This window comes from Dipodomys spectabilis, unplaced genomic scaffold, assembly GCF_019054845.1.
Source record: "Dipodomys spectabilis isolate Male_0828 unplaced genomic scaffold, ASM1905484v1 ptg000481l, whole genome shotgun sequence".
Taxonomy (NCBI): Eukaryota; Metazoa; Chordata; class Mammalia; order Rodentia; family Heteromyidae; genus Dipodomys; species Dipodomys spectabilis.
Genome location: NW_024871158.1, coordinates 142,004 through 152,851, shown reverse-complemented (window position 1 = coordinate 152,851; position 10,848 = coordinate 142,004). Strand labels below are relative to the sequence as shown.

The window sequence follows — 10,848 nt, the reverse complement described above, 5'->3', positions numbered from 1 at the left end:
CTGGGACAAGCCATCCCTGCAACGAGCACCTAGACTCAGCCAGTCTGGGGAACAAGGGAACATGGAGAGGAGTAAGAGGAGATGTCACATCAGCTACTTTGTGTCTGCCCTTTCAAAATTAACCTGAGCTGGGAGGTCAGTAGAAGTAAGAAGTGTGCCCATCTAGTGTCCATACCAGTCTACCTATTAACTGGACAGGAATTTATATACTTGCCTTTGTCACCTGACTTCTCCACCTAGTCTCCCGATGTCAGAAGTAGCTAGGGACATTTCTACCAACATTTTCAGCCCCAAGTCCTTCCTTTTGCCATTTATTTGCTGTCTAGTATTTTTTTTTCCAGCCCCTCAATGCTCATGAGACTTCTCCAGATTTCATCTAAGGACTCATGCCACCAAGGGACAGCTGCTGCTCACTGTCTTCTCTGGGAGAAGACCAAATTCCAGCCTTTTACCCCTATTGTCGACGCCCCTTTTCAGCAGGAAGTAGCCAGAGAGAATCCTTGCCCTATTTCATGATTATTAAAAGGCTGGAATGTAAGGTCCGCCCCTGGATGGCAAGCAGACTCCACCCTCCTCGCAGCAAAGTCTCCACCCAGTACCTGCGTTACCTAGGCAACTGAGACACCTGGAAGTGGTCACATCTGCATCCGCTGAGGTCACATCTGAATTTGATGTGGCCACACCTTTCCCCGCCCATACCCTAGATAAGGGCTAGCCCAGGCCCAGACTCTCTTTCTCTCTCTCTGTTCGTTTCTAGCTCTTGCTCTTGCTGCTCTTTTCTTGCTCTCTCTGTTCGTTTCTAGCTCTCTCTCTGTTCATTTCTAGCTCTTGCTCTTGCTCTTCTTTTCTAGCTCTCTCTCTGCTCTAGCTCTTTCCTCTCTCTTTCCTCTCTCTTTCCCAGCCACGTGGAGTGCCAACCTTGCCTGGTCCCAGCAGGTCCACTGAATAAACCTACCCCTTACCTGAATACCACGTGAGTGCTACTGTTCTTACCCATCTCTCTGCTCTTTTCTAGCTCTTTCCTCTCTTTCCCAGCTCTCTCTCCTTCCCAGGTCTTTCCCAGCCACGTGGAGTGCCAACCTTCCCTGGTCCCAGCAGGTCTACCCCTTACCTGAATACCACGTGCTGCTGCAGTTCTTACTCAGCAACCTCTTTTTAAAAACCTAACAGTGTTGAGTTCTAATTTTATCCCCTTGTGGTCTGAGAGAATGCAAGGTAAAACTTCAATGTTTCTGAATTTGGACAAGTTTGCTTCGTGGCCTAAAATGTGGTCTATTTTGGAAAATGTTCCATGTGCTACTGAGAAAAACGTATTGTCTAAAGCTGCTGTGTGAGATATTCAGTAGATGTCTGTTAAATCTATTTGGTCTATACAGTTGTTTATATCTGAGGTTTCTCTGTTGAGTTTCTGCGAAGTTCTTCTATCTAGTGGGGAAAGTTGTGTTTTAAAGTCCTCAACAATTAATGTCTTTGGTTCTATGTGGGATTTGAGGGAAAGTAGTGTTTCTTGGATAAATTTGGGTGCTCTGTTTTTTGGCAAATAGATATTTAGAATTGTAATATCCCCCTGAGTGATCCCTTAATTACTATGCACCGACCTTTTCACTAATATTAAAAGTCTATTTTATCGGATATTAGGATTGCAATTCCTTCCTGATTATGGGGGCCATTTGCTTGGTAGATTTTGTTCCAGACTTTAAAATTGAAAATGTGTTTGTTTTTGTGGGCAAGATGTGACTTCTGAAGGCAGCAGATAGAAGGATCTTGCTTTTTAATCCAAGTAGACAGACTTTGTCGCTTAATTGGTGAGTTAAGTCTGTTAATGTTGAGAGATAGAACTGAGATGTATTTGGGAGTTCCTGCCATTTTATCCAACTTCTTCGTGGCTGAGGCAACTGTGTTCTTTCTATGGTTCTTGGATTCTCAGTTTGGGTTCTGTTTCTTGGCTTTTTTTGTGGTCTTGTTGGTTTTCACTGTGTAGGACATCTTTAAGATTCTTTTGTAGGGCTGGTTTGGTGGAGATATATTGTTTCAATTTTTCTTTGCTATGGAAGGGTTTTATTTGACCTCCAAATATTAAGGAGAGTATAGCTGGATAAAGTATTCTTGGTTGATAGTTGTTTGTCTTTAGGGCATGGCTTACATCATTCTAGGCTCTTCTTGCTTTGATTGTCTCTGCTGAGAAATCTGAGGTGATTCTAATTGATTTCCCTTTATAGGTGATTGATCTTTTCTCCATGACAACTTTAAGGATCTTTTCCTTGGTGTGAATTGATCCTTTGCATATTATAATGTGACAATGGGATGTCCTGTTCTGGTCTGGTCTATTGGGAGTTCTAAAAGCTTCTTGTATCTGAATAGGCCTATCTTTTTGCATGTTTTGGAAGTTTTCTGCTAGGATCCTGTTAAACAAATTTCCTAGACTATTGACTTCTGGCTCTAGGTGCTCTTCTACACCCATTATCCTCAGATTAGGCCTTCTAATGGTATCTTCCAAGGGTTGAGTGTTGAATAGATCTATCATATTTTTTGGATTTGTCATGGATGGTTGTATGTTCTTTATAATATCTAGGCTGTCTTCTTTCCTCAGGAATTTTCTGCATGGTCCATCCTACTATCCACACTTTCTACTTTTTTTTTCTTTTCCTTCTACTTGGTCACTGTTTGTGGCTTCAAATTCTTTGTTGGATCTTTGTTTTAGATCTTATATGAAATTTTTTACTTCCTTAATTTGGTGATCAGTGTTTATTCTCAAATAACTTATTTGATTGGTTATGGTTTCCTTGGACTCCCATTCCTTCTGTTGGCATCCATTCAGCATTCCCTTTGTGGACTCCCTGATGTCTTTCAGCTCTCTCTTTATGGATTCCATGAATGCCTCTAGTGATCTTTGTCTATTCTCATCCTGCTCTCTCATTTCCTGTATTACTCTTTGATTAGCTTCTTCACATTCATGCAATTCCTGTGGTTCTCTTTGCCTGATCTCAGCCTGCTCACACAATTCCTTTATTTCTCTTTGAGTGTTCTCAAGCTGCTCATACAATTACTTTATCTATCTTTGTGTAGCTTCCTCACACCAATGAGCTTCCTGTTTTGATCTTTGGTTTGCCTCCTCTGTCTCCCTATCATGCTCACACAGAGTCCTTTGCAGGTTTTCAATCTTTTTATTTACCATGTTTACCATTAGTGTTTGTAGAGCTTTTTGGGAACTCTCCTCTGGATTATTCATTATCTGTTCTGTCCACTGATTATCATGAGTGGAAGTTGAGATACCCGGACTTGCCATTTTTCTTGTGTTTTTCCTGCTTATTCTGTCCATTTGGGATGAGAGTAAAACCACTTTTGTGCTAGAAAACTATCTTAAGGCAAGCATCAACAAAGTATGTAATTGCAATGTCAAAAGCCTGCAGATATAATCTAGTTCAACGGATATATTTTTCAACATCAAACAACTATGTATTAATAAGCTACAAACTGCAGAGAAAAATTTGGCAAACCAGAAGTTATTAGGTTTAGAGAGAGATGTGGGTATAAATAGGAATAGAGGGTTCTGGAAAGGTAGAGGGAGAGCTAACTTAGTCCTAATCTCAAAGCAGGAAATAGGTTGGTCTACTATCATTCTGATAGTAGAGACCGGGTAAAAAAGAAAGAAAAAAAAGACAAGGAAAAATAGTAAAACAAAAATTAAAAAATGGAACACTTAAAAATTATGCAAATTAAAAACGTAATATTCAGATTAGGATGGGAATAGGATAAGAGAAATAGAGGGATAGAAAGGAGACATGAAAAATTAAAAAATAAAAATGCTTAAAATTTTATATAGGTATATACAGGTAGTACGGCTATTAAGGAATTTAAGTCTAAGAGGTTTTGAATTCAGTAATAAATTTCTGGATTAAGTGTGTATACAATGGGTTATAAGGTCTAATAATCGAATACAGGTATATCTGAGAATGAGCAGAACAGCGATTAAATCACGCAAAAAAAGAACAAAAGAGAAGAAAAAGTGAAAAGAATGAGAAAGAAAGGAAAAAAGGATAAGAAGGTCAGTAGACCTAAACAAAAGTGAAAAAAGCACACACACACATATAAACCTAAAATAAAAATTATAAGAGGAAGAAAAAAAAGTTAATAGAAAACAATTTTTTAAATTAAAAATGTTAAAAATTTTAATAAAAGGTACCAAAAAAGAGTTCTTTGCTTTTTTGGGGTGAGATGGGAAGATCCTGTACCTCCCTTGTGTCCATAACCAGTCTCTTGTTGGAGTCTCTGGTCTGCTTGTGGTGTTTGATTTTCCTGTAGCTTGGTTGTTTCTTAAGTCAGTTTGTTTGAGCAGGCAAAAAAATGCTTTGCTTTACCCAGGATTTTGTCATCCTCCTCCCAGGCTAGTTCAATGGGAGGGAGATCTGCTTTGAGTATCACAAAAGAGGGTGATGGCTGTTTCTTTTAGTTTGGAAATGCTGTGATGGGGCTAGGTTCTGGGCAGAGTGGAGGCCTTTCAGCAAACAGTAGCGTTTCCCTGAGGGGCTAGCTTCTGAGGCAGTCACAGATCCCAGCCAGGAGCCATTCTCAGGGTTTATTGTTACTGAATTTCAATTGATTGTCTAGGCTGTTGTAGGGAGGGGCAGCCTCTGGCTCTGTTTACCTAGTGAAGAAAGCCACTCTTGGGCTGGGTGAATTTTCTCTGGGTGGAGCTGAACCTGGCAGGTCAGGTTAGGTTCCTGTGACCTGCTAAATGACTTTTTGTTTTCATCCAAGGACTGAGTTGGAGCTAGCTGATCAGCCAGGCCTTTGCCAGTATCAAAGATGGAGATCTACGGTAGTGGGCAGGGAGGGGTAGCCTTCCCTTCTCTGCTCCCTTAGAAGGAGAGGAAGTCAGGCTTCTACTCACACAGGAGTCTGGTTCCTGGGTCATCTCTGGTCTGTGATCTGAAGAATGATGTCTGATCCTTGTTAGTTCTTGCCGGTGTTTAGTAGAATCCTCTCTCCTGCTGCATCTGCTGCCTTTGTCTTAGACTCTCTGTGTTGCAGCTATGGCGGCTACGGCTGCCACCATACCTGCCACAGCTGCAACCATGGCTGCTGGCAAGTGCTCAGATTTGTCTCCTTGCCTGGATTTTCCCTCTTTGGCCTAACTCAGTACTGTGATGGCACACTTGGTGTGATTCTCTGGCTTAGGACTGTTCACTGGAGCACTTAAACTGCTTTCTATGTGAGAGCTTGTTTAGCTTCCAGCTTCTCCTCTGCTATCTTCCCGGAACCCTAAATTTAAATTTTTAATGATAAATTATTTTAAAATCTTTTCATTCGGGCACAAGTATGGATAGATAAGTGATGTGTGCTGAATCAGAATTATTCAGAAGGTTGTAAATGGATGCTTACCTAGTTTTCTCTTGGATGAATCATAGAATACAGACTGTCCTAATTGGAAAAAGTTAGCCTTCTGAGATTTTCTCCATATAAACACTCCACCAACATTTTATTAGAGGATTATTCAAGATTAGCTATATGTTGATTGATAATGACTGATCATGACAGAAAGTTGAGGGAAAACCATCTACACTTCAGTGAGGTTCTGATTCGTGCTTCACAAACTGTTATGAAAGCTCTACATGAGAAATCTAGTAGTTGCATTTCCAAAAATTCCTTGGGTTGTTACACTTTCTGATATTGTCTCAATTCAAGTACTTCTCCTTGAAGTTCCATACTATTCAATGATGCTGTATTAGCTCTTTTTTACAATTTGCAGTCTGGTCTTTTTGATGAAATTTGTGATTTTCAAAATTGCTCTCCAAATTCCATCCACAAACTGCATACAAAATTTATCTGAAAAAATTTCTATCAGTTGATAGTGCATATACTTTTAGTTTTCATTACAAATATAGAATGTAGTAAAAATTCTCATAGCAATTATACTGCATTAGCTTGTGGGCAGATTCTAATATAAATAATATACTGTGTTCATGTAGAGATTTTGAGTATCCAAAGTAATAACCTGTGGTCCTAAAACCTATACCTTACTTATATTGAGTGACAAATACATCTTCATATAAGTACAGAAGTTCTCCTTGTATCTTTTTAATATATATTTTTTATTATAAATACTGTACAGAGGGGTTCCAATTACATAAGTAAGGTAATGAATACATTTCTTATTGAGCATTGTTACCCCCTCCTTTGTTTTTCCCCTACCATCTCTTCCCTTCACACGTCCCCACCTCCCCACTTCACCCATCCTCTGATAGAGAGTCTTGTATATCTCATTGTTACAATGGGTCAATCAGTATCCTTTCCTTATATCTTAAATGAAGAATTGCTGGATTGATTTATGCTGATTCTATTTGTGTAGACACATCTAAAATCACTGGCCAAGTCCAGGAGCACATAAATGAAATGCCATCATTTTTTTGTCAGTTGGTATAATTGTGTTCTACACATTTATTGACAGGCTACAAATTATTCTCAAACTTGAAAACATTAAAAATAATTCTTTTTTTTCTTATTTTCTTGGCCAGGAAATCAGCAAGACCTCAGTCAGCATTTCTCACATAGGAATTTTCACATGGGTTAGTTAAATGTATATGTAGAATCCAGTTTCCTGAGGACTCACTCATCTGCCTAGGAATTCATGCTTGGCTGTTGGAAAAAGAGCTCAAGTAAGGATGCCATTTAAAGCCTTTTAACTTTACTCTTTACCAGGGTATTCTCCTGCTACTTTGGTTGTTGAGAGTGTCTACAAAAGTAAGCATTCTGTGAGGAGCAGGGAGACACCATATGACTTATACTTATTGAGATTTCCAAGTGACTTGCTATCCCTTGTACTGCATTTTGTAAGTCAAATCTCTCTAAAACTACCAGTTTTAAGAGATAAGAGGAGTGGTAAAAGAACTCTTAGAGACAAATACATCTTCAAAATATATTGTTCCAAATATTCAGTTTAAGGCATATTCAAAAACTGGTGAAACTTTTGTTGGCTGTAATTATGTGTCTTTCTCCATGTGTGCATGTATACATGTGTATGTACATGTGTGTAAATAGTAACATACATGTGTACATTATGGCTTATATCATCATTTATTCCTTGCTAACAAATAAAGTAAGGAATCCCTAAAGTATTAACAGAAACTGTGTAGTTAAAGTCTTAATTCTTCACTCTGCTTCTTTACACAAAGACTTTGCAAATTCTCATTAATAAAGTTTCCTTAAAATCTGAAATGTACATACTTAGTACATAATGTCTGCTACCGTAAATCTTAAATACTTTGCAGAAAAGTTTTATACCTGCCAAAGAGTCCTATTTTTGGCATATATAAGCAAAATCCCAAAATTAAGCATATTTAAAACTTTTAACAAGCCTTAACACTTGCTGCAATGTTCATTTTGACAGGTTCCTTGTATAGAATAATTGAATTCCTCCTCTTACACATCTCTTGAACTACAAATTTCTGGAATTATTTTGTTTTTGGCATGTCTATCTTGATTTTATTCTTCAATGTGTGCTTATAAAGAAATACATGATTCTAAAATTTCACAATTCTTTTTAGCTTACTTTCTGTTGAATTGTCTAGTTTAATAAAATCAATAAAAATTATACTTTATATATAAAAAATGTTCTGTGCTCAAGTTAGCATCACATACACTAACATTGGAACGATACAGAGAAGATTAGCATGCCCCCTGCACGAGGATGACATGCAAATCCATGGAGCCCATATTTTTACAACAACAGATGTTGAAAGGTATGTGGCCACAGGTTTATCGTACTGCATTCTTGGTGGGAGTGTAAACTTGTTCAACTACTTTGGAAAGCAGTATGGAGGTTTCTCAAAAGACTCCACATAATACTCCTCTATGACACAGTAATCCCACTTTTGGGGATTTACCCAAATGATCATAAACAAGACCATACTAAAACTACCAGCACTACTATGGTTATTGTAACATTATTTACGATAGCTAAGATATGGAACCAACCCAGATGATCTCATTAGATGAATGGATCAAGAAAATGTGGTATATATACAAAATGGAATTCTATGCCTCCATCAGAAAGAATGGCATTGCCCAATTTCTTAGGAAATAGAAAGACTTGGAAAAAAATTTATTGAGTGAAGTAAGCCAAGTCTAAAGAATCATAGGTCCCATGATTTCCCTTATTTTCAATAACGAATATATGTCTGGGATAAGCAGAAAAGTTCAAAAGATATGTGCATATAACCAGATAAGATGATGTTAAAGAAATTGAACCCCAAGATAGGGACACAAGTTGTTTTTTGTTTCTCGCTATTGTTTCTAACATACTTATAATGTGTGATGTGGTTTTTTTTTGTTTCTTTGTATGTTTCTCCCCACGCCATAACCCATGTTTTCTCTGTATTTGAAGTTGGTACACTTACATCTTGTATGTATGCTTCTCTAATTTGGGGAGGGGAAGGGAAAAATATGCTCAAATAGGGATACAGGTTGACCCATTGTAACAATGCGATGCACAAGACACTATGCTGCAAAATGAACTTTACAATTTAGGCAGAGAAAGGAAGGGGGAGGGGAGTGTACTTGTGGAGGTGGGAGGGAAGGGATTGTAGGGAAAATATAAAGGAGGAGGTAACAATGCTTGTTAGGAAATGTAATACTCTCCTTTTTCATGTAAATCTGACCCTTCTGCACAGTATTATTAGAATAAAAACACAAAAATGTTCTGAGATGGAAGAGTTTATTTCCTCTATTTTACCCATATAATATCGTTAACAAAGAAATTAATGCAGAACACTGAGATGAAGGTAATTTGAATACATGTGTGTGTGTGAGTGCAGCAGCGCGCAAGCAAACACGCACATGTATGCGAACACACGCCATGTATGTATATTGGTGTGCTCAGAGTTTAAAATCAGGGATTCAAGGTCTTGCTAGGCCTTTCCTATCTAGATTGGTGAGCTACTATATAAGCTACATCTCAATTCCTGGCTCTTTGCTAGTTAATTAAATATTTTGAAAAATAATTCATTAAAGTTTTTTTTTTTTTGGGGGGGGGGCCTGATTGGCTCCCAAGTGTTATCCACAGATCTCAGTCTCCTGAGCAAATATTCAGAGTAGATAGGATTATAAGGGTGACCAGCCAGCACAAGGCTTTTAGAATAATTTTAAAAATAAAAGAAATTTTATTTCATGGGATCCTGTTTTATCATCACCTAATTTGAAAGACTTTTGGAGTGATTATATGCCAATTTAATTCGTTTGGAGATTAAAAGATAGTAAGTGATGATATTTAAAAATTTTAGTACTTTTTAGAAAAGAAACTGGAACTGTGGGACAGAAGAAATTTGGCTGTCTTCCGACTTCAATTTGTAAGCTCAGCTCTGTGCATGATAACCAAATTTCACCAACACAGTCTGTGTTGAACACAAAATGTGACAAAAAACAATCACTTTGGGCAATATTTGCTATGCTATTATTTCTTGGACAATATGAATATTGAACTGAGAGTGTAAGAGAATGGAGAGATTTTACCCACTTTTGGTATTGCTGAAAGACTTTTGGAAAATTTGACTCATTTCCTTCCTCACTGTGTGTGTCTTTGGACCATGCACTTACTGTCTTTTACTACAATTTTTCCTAACACTAAACTGGTAATAACATTAGCATTATAGCAAATGTTATCTTAAGAATTAAGAAAATAAAACTTGTGAAACACTTAACATAAACCTATGAATGAGCTTTGAGTTTAGCCAGCATTCTTTTTTAAATACCAAATAGAATGTGATAAGTAGTACAGAAACTATTACATGTAGTGTGAGCAACCAGAAGTAATATCTATTGACCATGCTCTGCTTCCAAGGAAGAAAGGTGGATAACTTCTCATGCTGTAAATCAAACAGGTAATCTTATGTAGTCATAGTGTAAAAATATCAGGGACAGAACGATGAAGGAATGTTGTAGACTGAGGTGAAATCCATATGAAAATGTGCAAAACTGATAAAACATAAAAGTATCTGAACAGTATATTGTGTTTTACATCATTTAAGTTACATCGCAAAGATAAGGAAGACCTAGAAGAATAAATTTTCTTTTTGATATTCTATCATAGGTCCTTAGAAGGATGAACACTTTCCTCATTCTTGTAGAGGCATCATCAGATGAGGGGAACTATATTTTTGTTTGCTTCCTTCCGTTTATTCTTCAGGTTGAAATCTGAACTACATGAGACTGAAAGAAACCAAGTGAAATCAGTCATGTAGGCTTTGGAAAGAACAATCAAAGTAAAATAAATAAAATATATATAGCCTTGTAAATTGAGTTATATAGTCTCAAGCATTAACAGAAAATGATTAAAGCAATATCACTTTATTAAATATTTAAAAATGTTAGGAGCTGCTTAATTTTTTCCTTTCTACTACCTTGAATTAATTATTGATTTTCTATAAAGAGATTAAAGATGAGATTAACAAGAAACTTGATTAAAAATGGACAAAAGTTCTGAATAGACATGTTTTCCAAAAAGCCCTGAAAATCGCCTGTGGATTTACAAATTTGTATTTAATACAACTTCTATGCTGGCTTAATGCTTTGTGAGCAGAAGTCATTAGAGAAATGCAATTCAAAATTACTATGATACTACTTCTTAACTATTATACTCTTATCAAAAATATCCAAGGAACCAGGTGTGGTGGCAAAGGCTGGTAATTCCAAGTGCTTGGAGGTTGGAGTAAAAGGATTTTAGCCTAAGGCCAGTCTGGGATACTGTGCACAGTAAAAACATGCCCTTTAAAAAAACTCAAAAGGTAATAATGTTGGCTGGCGACACTGTGGAGAAAAGGAAATTTTCTACACTCTTGGTCAAAATACATGTTA

General features: G+C 37.2%; 1 non-coding gene across 1 annotated transcript; it reads left to right on the top strand.

The window, feature by feature from the left end:
* The first annotated feature begins 7,615 nt into the window (after window positions 1–7,615).
* On the top strand, window positions 7,616–7,719 carry LOC122098630. The gene has a single exon (XR_006145761.1). It is a non-coding gene; the product is annotated as a U6 spliceosomal RNA (small nuclear RNA).
* Window positions 7,720–10,848: the final 3,129 nt, after the last annotated feature.